We start from the raw sequence: 16895 nt of genomic DNA on the forward strand, positions 1-16895 counted from the left end.
TCAATGATCCTCCTGCCAGAAGCAACATGTTTTATTTTTGCTCTGCAGAAGCCCATTAACAAGGGCTGTGGTGAGAGCAGCCCTGACAGGGACGTCTCACCTTCAGGAGGCCAGTAGAGCTGCCGAGCACCTCCATGGCCTGCACCTGACCAGAACATCATACTGGGTCCTGCATGGCCCAGTCTTCATCAGGCTGCTCCTGCCACCGCATGGCACCACATCCCATCACCCTGGATGCACCACAAAACCACATGCCCAACCTGTGCCCTTCTGGCACACGGGTTTCTGAAGGAGCTCGAGGTTGGATCTCTCACCCTCAGCTGTCTCAGCAGCTGAAGCTCGACCCATGTTTCTGCATTCTTTTGCTGTAAATACGCAAGTGGGCCATGAGGACACCTATCGACACAGACCAACCAGCAACAAATCGTCTTCCATCCTACAAATTTTGGTCTCTACAGTTTCAGCCATACACAAAGGCTCCACCATATTATTACTGGTGTTTTGTTGCTAGAATAGAAAAAATGTATTTAAATTCCCTTCCCTTCCCAAACCTTCCCTTCCCAAACCTTCCCAAACCTTCCCTTCCCTCGAAAGTATTTGAGATTGATCTTGCTATTGCCAAATCTTCCAGTTTCTTGTATCTGCAGCATATCCCAGTTCCTGGGGTCTCTAAACTGTCATGCTTGGAGGAACCTTGTAGCAAGTTTATGAAAATAAAACCTTTCCAATGGCGGTTTATTTTTTGTCCTTGGTATAGTACAGAAATGCCTGAACAGCATCAGCTCACTTAGCCTCCAGAAAGCTGAACACATGCTTCAAGGTGGAGACAGTGCACAGAAATCTGATGTATTAAGCCTGATACATGAAGGACAAATATAAATTTGCCAGCCATAATTACTGCTGAGTCACGTGCCAGCTGGTTCAGTGACGTCCCTTTGACCCAGCAGGTGCTTCTGACTCAGTGCAGCTTTCATGGTCCAAATTTTTGTTCCAACAGGGAAGACAAGTTAGTGTTTTTGTGACTGCAGAAGTACCTGTTTAAATCAGCTTTCCCTCTATGCAGCTGGCACTGCGCAGGTGTCTCCTTCCAAAGCATGATGTAGTCTCTTGGGACGGGAATGTCAGTGGCTCCAGCATTGTGTTGGGACAGACATGTCAGTGCCCAGCAATCACACTCTTGCCCTGAGCACCTGCTCTGGGAAGGTGCTCCCTGCATAGCCCTAGGGGAGCATATTTTCTGCAGCACTTTCCCAAAACCAAACTGGAAAGCTGCTTGTTCCTGGGAAAGTCCTGCTGCACTCTCCTCTCCATCTCTCAGCCCCACTGAGCACCACTCAGAATCACTGAATCACAGATGGACTGAGGCTGAAAGGAACTTCTGGAGGTTACCTGGTCCAACCCCCCTGGTCAAGCAGGGCCACCTAGAGCTAGCTGCCCCAGACTGTGGCCAGATGGCTTTTGAGTATTTCCAAGGATGGAGATTACATGACCTCCCTGGACAGCCTGTGCCAGGGCTTGGTCACCTTCACAGTGAAAAAGTGCTTCCTGATGTTCAAAGGGAACCTCCTGTGTTTCAGTTTGTGCCCGTTGCCTCTGGTCCTGTCACCGGGCACCACTTCAAAGATCCTGGCTCCATCCTCTGCACTCTCCCTTCAGGTATTTCTGATGAGATTCCCCCTGAGCCTTTCCTTCTCCCAGCTGAACTGTTTCAGCCTTTCCCCTCACAGGAGAGATGCTCTAGCCCATCATCTTTGTGGCTTGTGGTCAACTTGGTGTCCACCAGGACACCCCAGGTCCTTTTCTGCCAAGTTGCTTCCCAGATGGGCAGCCTTCAGCATTACTGGTGCCTGGAGTTGTCCCCAGGTGCAGGGCTTTGCACTTCCCCTTGCTGAACTTCATGAGGTTCCTGTCAGCCCATTCCTCCCACATGTTGATATCCCTCTGGATGGCAGCAGAGCCCTCGGATGTAACAGCCACTCCTACTGGTTTTGTGCAATCTGCAAACTTCTGCAGGTATGCTCTGCCCATCATCCAGACCATTAATTAAGAGGTTGAGCAGGACTGGACCCAGTGCTGACCTCTGGAACACACCACTATTCACTGGCCTCCAGCAGGACTTTGTGCTACTGATGTCCACTATCTAGGCCTGGCCATTCAGCCTGTTTCCAATCCACTGTCTGGTCATCCAACCCCCGCATCAAACACTGTGTCCTTGAGGATCTTACAGGAGACAGTGACAAAGGCCTTCCTCAAGTCCACATAGACAATATCCACCACTCTACTCTTATCTACCAGGTTCTCCCCGCATACAGGAGGTCAGCTTCCCACAGGGAAGGCAAACTGACAACGGATTGAGAATCTCAGAAAGTCTAAATTAAAATTATATGAGGGAAAAATGGAACTTACTCTAGGGATCTGTCTTGCCTCAGAGTTCCTGAGATTTACTATACCTTAACCTCCACAGCTATCACACACATTGTGCACCGATGTATTTACTTTTGTAGTAAGATCATAGGAAGAATGCAGACTCATGCTAGCATTCCTGGCCTCAAAGTGCATGATTTTCCTATGGGAAAAAATATTTTAAAGAATTTTTCTTGTCATTAAATATCCCATTTAACTGATTATTTAGTATCGCTTTCAATCAAAACATTATATTTGCCAGCAAAGCAAAGAAAAATGAGCTGGTTTGAGTACACAGAGCTAAACAAAACAAACAAGAGAGCCCTTGCTTTACAGTAAATTTTAAAACCCATGCATTTTGTTTTCCCAGCAATCAATACACCAATGATAACAAGAGGAAAAGGGTACCAATTAAACATAATTGCCAGCCTTGCTTCCCCCAAAACCCGAAACAAAAAGCACTCAGTGTCAGCCTAATAAAATATTTGTTCCTTTCCCAGTCAAGTGCCTTATTAAACAGCCCTTAAAACATCTCAGTTCTTACAAAGGATTTCCAAGTTTGATATCAGTGAAACAACTTCAAAGCATCATTAGTTTCCCAGTGGAGGTTTGTTCACTGATCTGAGACACTAGGCTCACTATTTTGTCTCGACTCTCGCCACTGATCCCGGGCACAAATATTTTTACTACACTCACTTGATCTTTTCCAACATCCAGATGAGAATTGGTATCAGTGTGGCAAAGGCTGCCATCCATTGCCCATCTCTTCTTGCTTATGTGAATCTGTCTTGCTCCTCGTACAAAAGACAGGGACCCTGCCATGGACTAGTTACCAAGTCTCAGCTGATAGATTAGTGAGGTAAAATTAAAAATCAGTTCTTAAGCTGCTATGGCACTTTTGCAGGCAAAATATCTGACTTTTCCCCATTATACCAACATGGTTTTGACTACTTTGTCTGTCTCCCAACTAGCTGCAATAGTGAAGCACACCAGACTTGAGGAGTAAACCAGCCTCACCAGCTCAAACCCTGTAAATGAAGCAAGGTGCCACCAGTATCACATATGCCCTCAGTGACCCAGGCCTTCAGACTCACTGCAAACCCCTTCCCACATACTCCTTACAGCACCCCAGCTCCAGTTAAAAAACACTTTTTGTTGGTGCAGACAGGGCCAGAATAGGGCTAAACTCAGCAATGCTAAGGGGACTCCCCTTAAGCTTGTCTTGCTTTCTGGACCTTCTTGAGACAGAAAGGAAGAACAAGCAGAAACCAGTTTTATTATATTTTAAAGCCATGGGGGTTAGAATAGCAAATTCCAACACTTCTGTAACTCATCTTAAATCAACTGAAAGCCACATTTTCACATAACCTCTCATTGTCCTAATATAGCCTGGTTTAAATAAATAAATAATGAGAAGAAAAGCAAAACTAAATGAAAAACTGAACGTTCCAGCTTGCAGATCCTTTCTGGTGATTTACGAACGCTCCTATTTAAGAACATGGGTAAGGACATGCATGTGATGAACCACATCTACATGTGTCACCCAGGTTGCCATGGTGGGCTGAAAGGGCAAACCCTTTCTCCTGCCCATAGCTCTGATTATTCTCATAGCACAGATATTGTCCAAAATGACAAGATTTAGGGATGGGCCAAAGAGCTGGGGATCAACAACATACTCATGAGCTTATTTTCCCTTGTGGGACAGGGTCTCACTTGGGAGCACAGGCAAAGATGAAGGTGAAGGAGTACTGCGGTGCTGCCTGAGGAGCAAAAGGGTAGAGGAGTCTTCCCCTCCCCCTGTACAAACGGTGGTTATTTAATACTTCATCTTTCCTCACTAGCATAAGTAACCAAATGCTGCATCACCTTGCCACTTCAAGATCAAGCCTACGTTCATAGTTTCAGATTTATTAGACTGAATCTCCTCCTCTCCCACCCCATCACTTCGATAAACCAAGCCCAACATTTAATCAGCTACATGACGGCTCTAACTCTCAGCAGAAAGGACGCGCATGGCAGATTTCAAGTACTCATGCACCACCCTATCTCTAATGTGCGGATGGAAAAAAACCTTCAAGTAAAAAACGTCCTTCATTTTTATCCTTGCAAAATATTTAAGCAGCTGCAAGGATTTTGTTTAAAAGAGACCGAAAAATGTAAGACTCCTGTAATGTGAGAAAAAATGCAGTATTTTTTTCTTTGAATCTCACATCCTTTTACACACGCTTTCATCACAGCGTTTGTACCAAGTGTTTCCTGGTTTGACTTTGAGGGGCAGAGAATTGACCTCTTCTCTCCATCGTGCTGTGATGCACGAGATGTCAGATGAATTCTGACTGAATTCAAAATAACACCCAGCATGAGAGGCAGCATGACAGTGCTGATGGATGTAACGAGAAAACCTCACAACCTTTCAACGTGTTTTCACCCACAAAGACCAATTTTGTCTTCCTAGAAGCCCCTCGACTGAACTGTGAAATATGCCTCTGACAGATGACTCTGACCACAAATAATATGTAAATAACAGAAAATACTGAAAACAGGTCATGTTACATCTCAGTGCCACTGAGGTTACTGCTGTTAAGTCAACCAGTCTAAGTTATCATAGAATCACAGAATCACAGAAAATACTGAGTTGGAAAGCACCCATCAGGATCATCAAGTCCAACTCCTGGCCCTGCCCAGGACACCCCAAGAATCACATCATGTGCCTGAGAGCATTGTCCAAACACTTCCTGAACTCTGTCAGGTTTGGTGCTGTGACCTTTTCCCTGAGGGTCTGTTACAGTGCCCAACCACTCATTGGGTGAAGAACATTTTCCTAATATCCAACCTAAACCTGCCCTGACTCAGCTTCATGCCATTCCCTTGAGCCCTGTCAGTGGTCACAAGAGTGAAGAGATCAAAACCTGTTCCTCTGCTTCTGCTTGTGAGGATGCTGTAGACTGCAATGAGGTCTCTCCTCAGCCTCCTCTTCTCCAGGCTGAACAGATCAACTGACCTCAGTTGCTCCTCATAAGGCTTCACCTCCAGACTCTTTGGACACTCTCTAATAACTTCATATCTTTCTTATATGGTGGTGCCCAAAACTGCACACAATATTAAAGGTGAGGCCACCTCAGTGCAGAGCAGAGCAGAGCAGGAAAAACCCTTCCCTCAACCGGCTGGCGATGCTTTGACTGATGCCCCCCAGGACACAGTTGGCCCTCCTGGCTGCGAGGGCACTGCTGACTCATGTTCAACTTGCTGTCAGCCAAGACCCCCATGTGCCATTCCATGGCACTGCATTCCAACATCTCATTCTCCAGCCTATGTACACATCCAGGGTTGCCCCATCCCAGGTCTGGAATCTAGCACTTGCCCTTGTTAAACTTCATATGGTTGGTGATTGCCCATCTCTCTAATTTGTTGAGGTCTTTCAGCAATTACAGATTCCAATAAATTGCATTACCTGTAATGCCTACAAACGCCCCACATGCACATGCATAAATGCATGCACTTCTTCTCTAATGCCTTTTGCCTCATCCATTTGACTGTGACGTCTAATGGACAGCAATCATTTTGGCTCATGACCAGCACAAAGCACAGACCTCAGGTTGGATTCTAGTTACTGCTGCAATCACTCATGAGGATGAGTGGGCTCACATCCATGCACACCCTCACTGAGGTGGAATGGGGCTGCCTTCCCTTTCAGTCCAGCTGCTGGCCACTACTTGTGTTTGCATTTCTCCAGTGTGCCTTTTATTCCCCCTCCGTCATGTTTCTCTGCTGCTGGAGCACATATAGTCTGCCTAAGTGTGAATATTAATGTCTAATTTTATTAATTTGATGCTCCACGAACCAAGATCTTTCAGCCAGTTCAAAGCAGTCTTCTCCAACTGGGTATCCCACCTTGGACCGACACACTGCTTGCAATGCATGGAGGTGAGACTATTCCAAACCATGCCAAGATTACACAAAAAAAGTAATAATGCTCTTTGTCATCAGGGATCCAGACTCAGACTACTCAGAGGAAAAGGGTTGTATTTCAGGACATGCAGGCAAGGCAACCAGCACTGTAAGAATAGCACTGCTACTGCAGGTAAAAGTAAATATTATTTTCCTGATTCTATGAACAAGTCAACATGAACCTATTTCACAGATGCGTACTGCAAGAGGAAACAAGGTCAGTCCTGCCCACATTTTTCCAACAGACCTTTGGAGACAACAAGCATCATGATGAGTGCAATATACCAAATTTTGTTATCATCACCTCCCCTATCTTAATGATGGCTGTATGGTTCCAGAAGAGGAGTGTGCTGCTGTAGGATATAGAGTTCCTGACATATTTAGTGCAGCATTTTTCACCAGCAATTTCCGCTGTGATGCGGGCTATTACATGTTCAGAAAAACTTCGGGAAACTGCAGGATGCAGAACGACAATTATATCTTTCCCAGAGACTACTACGTTAATGGATCGGTGTCATCCATCACCACAGATCGTAAGTCCTCTGGGGAACATCACCAGGCCACTCTAATAAATCTGACTGGGAGATTTTGTATTTGGCTGTTCAGCTCAGCCTTAGGAAGCAGTTTAGCAACACACTCTGCAGTATGACTATGGCTCAGCTATCCTGGTGAGGTGATGTTGCTTCACGGTCATGAAGCTCTGGATGTAAGAGGTCCTTGCACACAGGGCTGCAGCCTGGCATGAATTCCTCACACGGTCAGTTCTTCAAAGAATCGCATTTTGCTACATGGATTGTAGACAGTGAAAGAAGAAAACTGCATAGCTTCATTCCTTTACCAACAACAAGGAAAAGGAAACAAAAAATAAAGAAGAACAAAACTAACAGAAAAAAAAAACCCAAACAAAACCAAAAACCTGCCAGCAGACTGGTGCAGCTCTGAAGCAAATTTTTTTTGCTGTCGATCTTTTTCATTCTTCAGGTTGCCTCAGCAGACAGAGCAGACTGTCCGACATGAAAATGTAAGGTGATGCTCTATTAGGGAAGAACATACTTCTCGCAAGCTCTTCCTTCAGGAAAGCCAAACAAATAACCCACAAATAAAAACCTCCATAGCTGTACCATGTCCTAGCTTATTCTTGTAATAACAGGAGGATAGGACCTGAGGCTGTTTCTCCCTGTCTCCCACGTTAATGCAAATACAGGAGCAGTATAAGAACAGGCTGAGGGGAAGGTCAGCCCCATCGAAGCCCTTTTGGGAGGCAGTTCTGAGAGAGGGGGTCTGAGGGCACTTTTGTCTCTCCTGCTTTGTGTATATTCTGTTTCAGGCAATGATATATTTTCCTGCTACGCTTTTGATGTAGGTGGAGCTAACAATCTCCTTGTACAGAATGGGGGGTGGGGAACTGCCACAGCATTGCTGCTCCCAGGCTTAACCATTTTGAGTTCTCTCTTCCCTTAGGCACCAGCTTTCACCACTCATTCCACCCCAGGCCTGTCCAATGCCACGGGCAATGCCTGTAGTTCTTCTCCCTCAGCCTGGGTATACAATGAGATTGCACTAACATCAATGCTCTTCCCACTACGATAGGGCCACCACCAGACATGCCCCCAGGAATGGGGACAGCCTTGGGGTGCCACCCAAGCCTGTCCAACCCTCTCCATCTCCACATGCAGCTCTTTAACAACTCATCCAAAGGACGGCTGACCCCTTCCAACTGTTTCAGTGTGGGTGCACTGGGTTTGGTCAAAAGAGCAAAGATAGAGACTGAGGGCTTGAACTACTGCATCACCAAGTACCTGTTGATAACCCAACAGAGCCTGGGAGATTAGCAAACAAGGAGGAAATAGTTTTAACTATGCAGTAATTTCAGGGAATAAAAACTGCCTATAGCTTATATAAGTCATGAGAAACAGCACGTGGCTGTCTTGCCTCAGGCAAATCCATATGTTGGTAGCAAGCTACAAAAATGACCCCCGTCCTTGTAGACAGAAACAGTAAGAGCACCCAAGAAGCACAAAATATTCAGTATTTTCTTGGTGGGGTGTTAGAGAAAACAACTATGCTCATTTAAGAGCCTGCTGTTGGCAAAGGGGGAGGGCAGATGCCACCTGCAAAAGCTCTCCTCCATCCCTTCTGGTGGGATGGTCAGCACCTGGTCTCTACACGTGCCCCACACTCAGGGGGTAAAGCCATTGCTGAACAGAGGGGCTGCTGCACCTTTTGGTTCCTCCTGCATGCAAAATGTGGGGTTGTGCCACACTGCCCCAAGAAACTCCATGGCTCCAGGTGGGCTGTCCTGTCCAGGCACCACACATGCAGGGATGGGTGGTCTGTGAGGTACCAAGGCAGTGCATGCCAGGCCACTGGGCTCCCAGGGGCCACTGCTGGCCTGTCTTTGCCCATGGTGGCTGAGGGAAAACAGAGGCATCTGCAATATGAGATGCATAGCAGGAACAAGCCACACCACTACAGGGGTTGCACAAGAAGCCCCGAGAGCTAAGGCAGCAACCAAGAAAAACCTACGTTTTTACTGCCTGTCAGTGGATGTGCTCATGTGCCAAACTGTTGGTTGAGCTGGGTAAACATCTGGGCAGCACAAACCAAACCAGAAGAGACAGCTGTCCCCTGGCAAGCACAAACCCTTTGTGAGCCCATCTGAATCCTCCCCAAAAAGGTATCATGGTCCCTAGTTAAGAAACCGAGCAGAAAGCTGCTGGCCACAGCCACCCTAGGGAGGGTGACTACCAGGGCAGGTGTAGGTGACCATAAACTCTGTCAAGATGTGCTCCACAACAAGAAGGCACGAGAGTTTCCCTAAACTCAACATCAACAATTTTTCCAATGGGAAGGACGGGTCAGGCTGCAACAACCAACGTGCATTTCCATGTCTGACTCATACAACGAAAAGGGCCATCTTCACAGGACGCACTTCATGCAGGTTAACTTCAGTAATCTCGAGGGATGGCAGCCAGCTGTCGGCTGCTGGGCACAGCACTTGCTTCTGTTTGGACACAGGCCCTTGGCTGGATCTCACTGGTGAGGTCAGTGCCAGCACCCACAGCTTCCTAGGGTACGTGGCCATGGGGAATGGGTCCTGGCACACACGCACCTTACCACCCCCAGGCATCTTCCATGTCCAGTGGAAAGGCCCCCTCAGCATGACGCAAAAGCATGAAGAATCATTAAAATCCATTGACTTTTTGTCTGACACTAGCAATTTTATAGCCTAATGCTAACCCAGAGTAAGCAGGAGAGCATGCTGCTACCAAAAATAAATTAAAGGGGGCATGGGTCTTTGAAGATCCCAAATCAGCCAGTGCAATTAACACCCAGTAAACCCTACCTGGTCCTTACAGTGATTAAGGCCAACTTGGCCACTGCTCTGGGTGAAGCTTTTGCAAGGACCCAGCCACTGGTACAGGCTGGCAGTGGCCAAGGGGTGGGCAGAGGAGCATCCCAGGAGTGGTGGGCACACACCACCTCTGTGGTGATGGCACCAAAGCCACCAACGCGGCAGCAGCAGCAGGAATGGACACAGTGCTGGGGGGACGCCGGTAACAGGGCGTTGCTGGCCGGCTGTTTGGGTTTAGCTGTCTAAACAGGCACTGAGGGATTAGGTCCCTGCGTGTCTTCAGCACTAATTAAAGGTTGTTTATTATCCAATTGTTCCCGATAGCATATATTTCTTCCTTGTGTAAACACAGTTGACGCCAATGCCTAAAAGAACCCGCAAAACCAAAAGTGGTGGGAAGGTCTGTGTTTGAGCAAGTTATGGGGTGCGAGGGACACCCCACAGCCTGCCCCACTGGTGCCCAGCTCTCCCTGTCCTGCAGCCACAGGAACTGGTGCTTGCCATCACACAGTGCTGGGCTGAACACTCCTGAGCTCCATCAATTTCTTCCATGCTGTTTGTGACTTGGGCAATAGTTACCAGGAGAAGTTTGGGCTGAAGCATTCGCTCTTGGAGCACCAGTAGTAACATGCCATCAGATCTGACCAAGGCAGCTGGAGCAAGCTCTGACAGCAGAGTGAAGTTGATACCAGAGCATCCTGGGCAGTGCTCGTACACACAGTGACACACAAAATGTGCCTCTGGAACAATGGGCAGCATACCCTTATTTCATCAATCAAAAATTTTGGGACCCTAGAAAGGGTTTACCTATATAGTGTCAAACAAGGCCCTTTGGCAACATCTGTGCCCTTGATACAGCCAGTGAAGAAGAACTGGTGTCTTCTCCAGACCTTGGCTTTAGATGGGCGGTGGGTACCGAGTGGGTTTGGCTGGGACTAGAGCCCAGACTTTACATCAGAAAGTCACCAAAGCTGAAAACTCAGGCACCAAGGAGAACAGAAATGCAACTTATCCTCATTGCCTATATGGTCCTGATTCTGTGTGGCTGCATTCTTAAACACAGTTATCCCCTGTTTTTCAAAAGGCCTTGCCATGCTGCAAAAGGACATACATAAAAGGAAGAAGTGATTCTTTTTCATGGGTTTCTTTGTGACTTTCAAGCTTCTGACTCCAAACTAAGCAACACTGATTTCACACAGATTTGCACATGTGATATAAAAAATTTAAACTCATCCATTAATATGCTTTTAATGATATAATGCTACTTGCTATGCTTGTAAATGTATAGAATTATTTTAGTCCTTCTCTTGCTGCATCTTACAAAGGCAACATACTGTAGTTTCACCAGTTGCATTTTTAAATGTGTTTATCTGGGTCACTGCTACTTACAGCATAAGAAGATTTAGGGAAGCCAGTTTAGCATCAGTCTAGTGCAACGGAAAAAATTCTTTAATTAAAACGAAAAGAATTGTATTGTTTGGAGGGCAAAAATCTCAACATTATCAAATTAGAGTGTTTGGACTGATTCAAGAAGAAAATAGACCTTTGGGCAATTTCATTCAAAAGGCACTTGAGCTTTTGGGGTTTTTTTGACTTGTCACAAATACCTGTAATTGGTAATTTCAGGTACAGAAAAGAGAACACAGAGCATTATAACATCAGGATTTTCTTTAATGGTACAATGTAAAATCAAGAATAATAATGTGATTTCCAATCATGGTGGTCCATCTGACACACACAGAGCACTGCCATGTGCACTCCAGCTTGCCCTGAGAGGCCACACTCCTGTGCTGTATAGTGGCTGGAGGATAAGGGAACCTGTTTTCATGGCACTGCTCCCAGATCCTTCTACTAAGACAAATAATCTGCAAAGAAAGCAAGCAGGGAGGGACACTCAGAGCCCCGGAGTGGCATCAGTCTCTGTGCATGGTCCTAGCTTTCCACTGTCTTGGAAAATGCCAAAATAAAGGAAGAAGTTGGTCAGGAGAGGCAAAGCTGCCATTCATGTGGGAAATGGTGTAGGAGGTTGAATGGCCTGAATGGTTGAACACATCCATGTGATGCAATAACAACATCCTTTGGCATCACACTGCCCGCTGGGTGACAGGGAAATGACTCAGAAGACGAGAGCACTTCAAAGCTTCATAGAATACTAGTTTATTTTAGCTGAAGCCTATCTATCATGGAGCAGGGAGGACTGTAAGCAGAAAGCATCCGCTCCACATCCTGTGCCTGCTGCTGGAGTGGTTCATCCCCCAGGAACAAAAGATTTCCTCCTCTTTTGCTTTTCTTTTGGTCAACAGAGGAAGACAGGTGGGGAAATAGCTGTCATTGCTCCTGCTGAACCACAGCCAGTGGATGCCTGACACTGCACTGGAGTGGGATGAGGTGTTCAGTGCCTGCTCCTATGTAGCCCACTGACTGTATGACAGAAAGGCAAACAACTGTCCATCCATCAGTAGGGTATTGGTGGGATGGAAACATTAGGTTACAGCAGCTGAATCACTATGATCCACAGCTAATTATTCCCCATACACAAATAGCAGCAAAAAGGGGAGGAAAGGAACAGATGTGTAGTCAGTAGTTTGATCCTGTTATTGACTGGATGCTAACAGAGGGAAATAACTAAGCATAAAATATTTTTTGTGTCAGAAACAGGGAGAGAGAGTGACGGATTTTCTTCAGATTATTGAAGGCAAGAAAAGGAAAGTCATAAATTCTCAAAACCACAAAGTTTTCCCTTAGTTTTTTCAAACATGGCCATTTTTTACCAGTTTTTTGGGGGTTGCTTTTTGTTTGCTTTTTTTTAGTTCATTCAATCTATTCCTTGCTGACAGACAGGACACCAGCTATTCACTAGATATGGTCATCTATAGCCTCAGTTTTTGGGGTTCTGTGTGACTGCAGGGCCAGTTACAGACCAAGACCTCAAAGGAGTAAAAAGCTCAGTATCTAGCCCCCTAGTAAGAGAGGATTTATTTTATCATATTCCTTTTTAGAGATTTATCACTTCCTTTACCTTCCTCCATACATACAGTGGAGAAAATCTGTTTTAAACATGTGACAGGCACAATTTCCATTACAGAGTAAATTTGGGCAATAAATGAAGAAAAAAAGGAGCTATTATTAACCCAGAGATGATCATCGTGCTGATGAGTGAGCATAAGTTTCTGAATATAAGTGCTGTTCAGGATATTTACAAGATTAGGTTGCCACGTCATTCTTCAGATGACCTGACATCACTGGAACCCTTTTGCTTGGAAATACAGCTATAAGAAGCTATAAAATGTTGACTTTGGGTTTGTTCAAGTAGGTATAAATGCCTTCTTCTCAAGTGCCTTGGAAGTCTGCGGCTGGTCCTTACAGAAAAACACATTTTGCCCTAACATCAGGTCCCACAGGTTGTGAAGCCCTACATTCAACTTGGTGGGATTTTGGTGCAACAGCTTCAGAGAGTTCTGTTGGATCAACACCAGTGATACAGATACCTTTGAAAGCAGGTCAGACACCAATCCTAAGGAGACCTTGAGCACGCCCCAAAAAGCTGAAGAAAGGAGCAAAAAGAGAGGGAAGGATGCAGAGCTCCTGACATCTGTATTGCAGAACTGTGGGGACCTCTGAGTTGTCTCCAGATCAAAGGACCACTTGATAGCAGTCACCAAACACCTTCTAGCAGAACACCACCATTCATCTCAAACTTCACACATCCTCCCAAGAGAGGCCACTATGCTGACACACTTCATGTTTTATTCCCAGGACTAGCTGCAGAGGAAGGAAGTGATAGCACACAGAGATGTGGCACCAGCAGAGAGTTTGGGGGATCCAATTCTGGGGACACACATTGTGCTCCTGGGAAAAGTGGAGATGGTGCAGGGTATGAGACACAGACAGTTCTGGACAATAAAAAAAACCAACAAAAAAAAAAAGCCCACCCCAAAAGAAAACAAAACACAAAAAAACACCAAAAAAACCCACCAAAGGAAACCCCAAACATATATATGACTGTTGTAGGGAAGATGAAGAGGTGACTGGAGGAAAAAACCCTAGAGCTCCTGATCCTAGGGATAAGATGAATGAAGCTGCTGAGAACCCCAGATGTAGAAGTGGTGGAAAACTGAGTGTTAGGGAAGATACAGAAAACAGTGACAAATAAAGAACTGCTGTGCAGTGCCCTTAGCTTGCAGAAAGAAAATTCCTTGAGGGATGTCTACTGTATTTTTAAAATAGTTGCCAAAGATGGATCAAAAATTCCTCTGACCACAGCTGAGGAAGTGATCTATTTTCATAACTCTGAAAGCTGGAGAAGAATTGAGGTGTCTTGATCATACTACAGAAAGCCAGGTCATGTAAACAGGTGTACTTGGGAAACCATGCTCTTTCACAGACCTCCATGGACTCTCCATGATCTGGCTGTGAAGGTCTGGTCTGGATTGAATGATCAAACAAAGTGACTGGCAAGCAGTGGAGTCCCAGGGCATCTCCACAGTGTGATCTGCAAAACTATTCTCAGCTAAAATTGCAGGAGCTGTTTGTACAGAATGAAAATATATTGACGACAGTGTAAGGCTCTAGAAGAAAAATATTCTACTCTCTGCCTGCAATCACTCCCATGTACAAATCCCCTTGCACTTCTTCTTCTAGAAGGAAAGAACATTACACTGAAGCCATTCCCAAGCAATACCATTTCTTGCAATTACCAAAAATCAACTTTAAATGCATGTTGTCAAGCCACTAAGAAATTTCTTATCGTTGCCTTGAAACCACAAATTCCTGTGGCCTGCTTAGACCCAGTTTGTGCTTCAAATTTTCAAATCAGCACAATAGTGAAGATTATTAGAAAATGTGTGTTATGCTGCAGCCAGTAAATACCACAGAGAGCACCCTGAGATTTACACCCCAAGGATGAACGATTTAACAGACAGCCTCCAATCTGAGAAATAAAATAACTAAGGAAAATGGACTCTGAAAAACAAACAAAACATTCTCAGCCAAAATGTAAAAGAACCTGAAAGAGTCAAAGAAGAGTCAATACAGATTTTCAATTTCATTACTTTGATTTAATAAAATTCTTTGGATAGTGTTGCTTGCTCAGTACAACCATAGAAATTGTAACGGCAAATATTGCACTGTGATTTATGGATTGAAAGGTTGTCTGATTTCATTATGCTGGTAAATATAACAGTGCAGACACCTTCTCTTGGAAAGCTATTTCTAAATTGCTACATCAATATTCAGATTCAAAATTGATATTTACCTTCTAGAGGAACAGCATACGTCTGCATGTCCACATGTGTGCACACACACATACAAATTTACATTTTAATATTTCTCCATTTTTCAGATCACAGGAATACATTCTACAGGAACTGCTGCTTTACCCCAAAGCAACCTATGCAGTTGCAAGGTGCCCAGTCCAGGACATTTCTGCTGATTGTATCCTCTTCTCTCACTAAAATGAATTCAAGCAGAAGTACCCAGCAGGGGTTCAGTTCAATCATTTGCTATCCCAGGTCTATGAAGGTGTAACTTCACCTTCAGTTTACAATGACATAATTGATGGATAAATCACCGAAGCCCTAAAATATGCAGTCCAATACTTATGTTAACTCTATATTTTTCAGGTGGAGTAGAGCACAGTAAATAATTTTTTAACTAAACTTTGCCTTTCACTCATGGTTTTGCAACAGAAGTACAAAGCAGTGTGTTAAGGCAGATTTCACATACCAGAGCCCACATGCCACTGTCTGTGATATCCATGGGACAGGAGGCTGACAGGGAAGCAAAGGATGCAAGACAGCACCAGTGAAGGAGAGAGAGGCAGAAGGGAGGAGGTAACGTAGCTAGAGAGGGACAAAGATGTCCCTCTGCAAGACAGAACTTGGTGTCCCTGCTGACCCCTGACTTGCACACCTTGTGCCACACATCCCTCCTGGCTGTCCCCACAAGTCTTGCCCTGGTCATTAGTCCCTTCTTCCCTACAGCACTAAGGTAAGACTTCAGGATGGCCACCTTAGGGAGGCAAGAGAGTTAAGGTCCCACAGCAGGCATTCCACACGCTCTGCGGTGCTAGGGGAGCTGACAGCAATAGGACAGCCCTTGGGAATGCAGACACACAAAGACAGTGGCCAGCAGCACTCCTCCACAGCAGGGACTCGTGTCCAGCTGGCCTGCACGCTGTGCCTCTGGAGCACATCCTTCAGTGCCAGCTCACATCACCTGCATGCCCCAGCCCTTGGGGCAGCAAGTCTTCAGAGGGAGCATCTGAAAAGGGTTGGGAGAGGATAATGGGGACAGCAACTGAAGCTCCAAGGAGACAGACTCATCCTCTGCAGCAAGTGGAAGAGTGAGGGCACATGCAGCCATCATAAATAAATCAGGTCACATACCCATTTCTGCTCGCCATTGCAAGAGCCCACAGAGCGATCCCTTGCCTTGTCCCCCTCGATCACTGTCACCAGGAACAACAACTGGTGCTTATCAGCAAAGACATCTCTGAGAAAGAGGGACTTCAGGACACAGTGTCCTTCCCCAGTTCCTTGAACCCCCAAGACAATTTACAATGCTGTCACTCGTACATATTCCCTCCTCGTCTGCTCAGTTCTTGCCTCTAAATTTTCCATTTTGCTTTCTAAATAAATGTCCTTAAGAGTCTTACAAGACCTTGATGATAAGCCATTTTATTGATATTCTGGTTCACTTTTCAAAATATTTGCAGATTATAGGATAAATAGCGTTTGCTTTTATCCGTTCTTCGGAAGATAACAGCTGGGTAATTTACGATACCCAGATGAAAATTTATTAGTTAGCACTGGGGAAAGCAGATCCTTCCCAAAATTAGCCTATGACCCAGTTAGTCTTTCATAAACAAGAGATGATTTAAAAAATCCTCAGCAGATAAGATGTTTGCGGCCCCAGCATCAACTTGCACGAACGCTGGAAGGTGTAAGCATAACAAAGCTACATCAGCTGTATTTCACAGCGCCAAGATGGAGGATGAAAAACTATGGAAAACTTCCCTAACGAAATGTCAAAGCCAACTAGCTTCACTGCAGCTAATCTGTAAATCTTAATGACAGCGCAGATTACCCAGCCTGCTAAACTGACAAGCGCCCAAGGAAGCTCGTGTCCCAGGGATTACACCTCCATTTCAGTTTGCCTTCTGAATTATCTGGAAGAGCCCTGGAGGAAA

General features: G+C 45.4%; 1 protein-coding gene across 4 annotated transcripts in view; it reads right to left on the bottom strand.

The window, feature by feature from the left end:
- Positions 1 to 16895, bottom strand: part of RAI2 (retinoic acid induced 2) — a 46428-nt gene that overhangs the window by 8484 nt on the left and 21049 nt on the right. Inside the window, exon 1 of one of the 4 annotated variants that reach the window (XM_027644004.1) lies at positions 16093 to 16115. The exons of the other annotated variants lie outside the window; for them this stretch is intronic. The gene's annotated coding sequence lies outside the window, so the exon portion shown is untranslated. Of the gene's footprint in view, positions 1 to 16092; positions 16116 to 16895 lie in introns of those variants that run through there. 4 annotated transcript variants of the gene reach the window in all.

Source organism: Corapipo altera, unplaced genomic scaffold (genome assembly GCF_003945725.1).
Source record: "Corapipo altera isolate COAL_440 unplaced genomic scaffold, ASM394572v1 0, whole genome shotgun sequence".
In the NCBI taxonomy this organism is placed as follows: Eukaryota; Metazoa; Chordata; class Aves; order Passeriformes; family Pipridae; genus Corapipo; species Corapipo altera.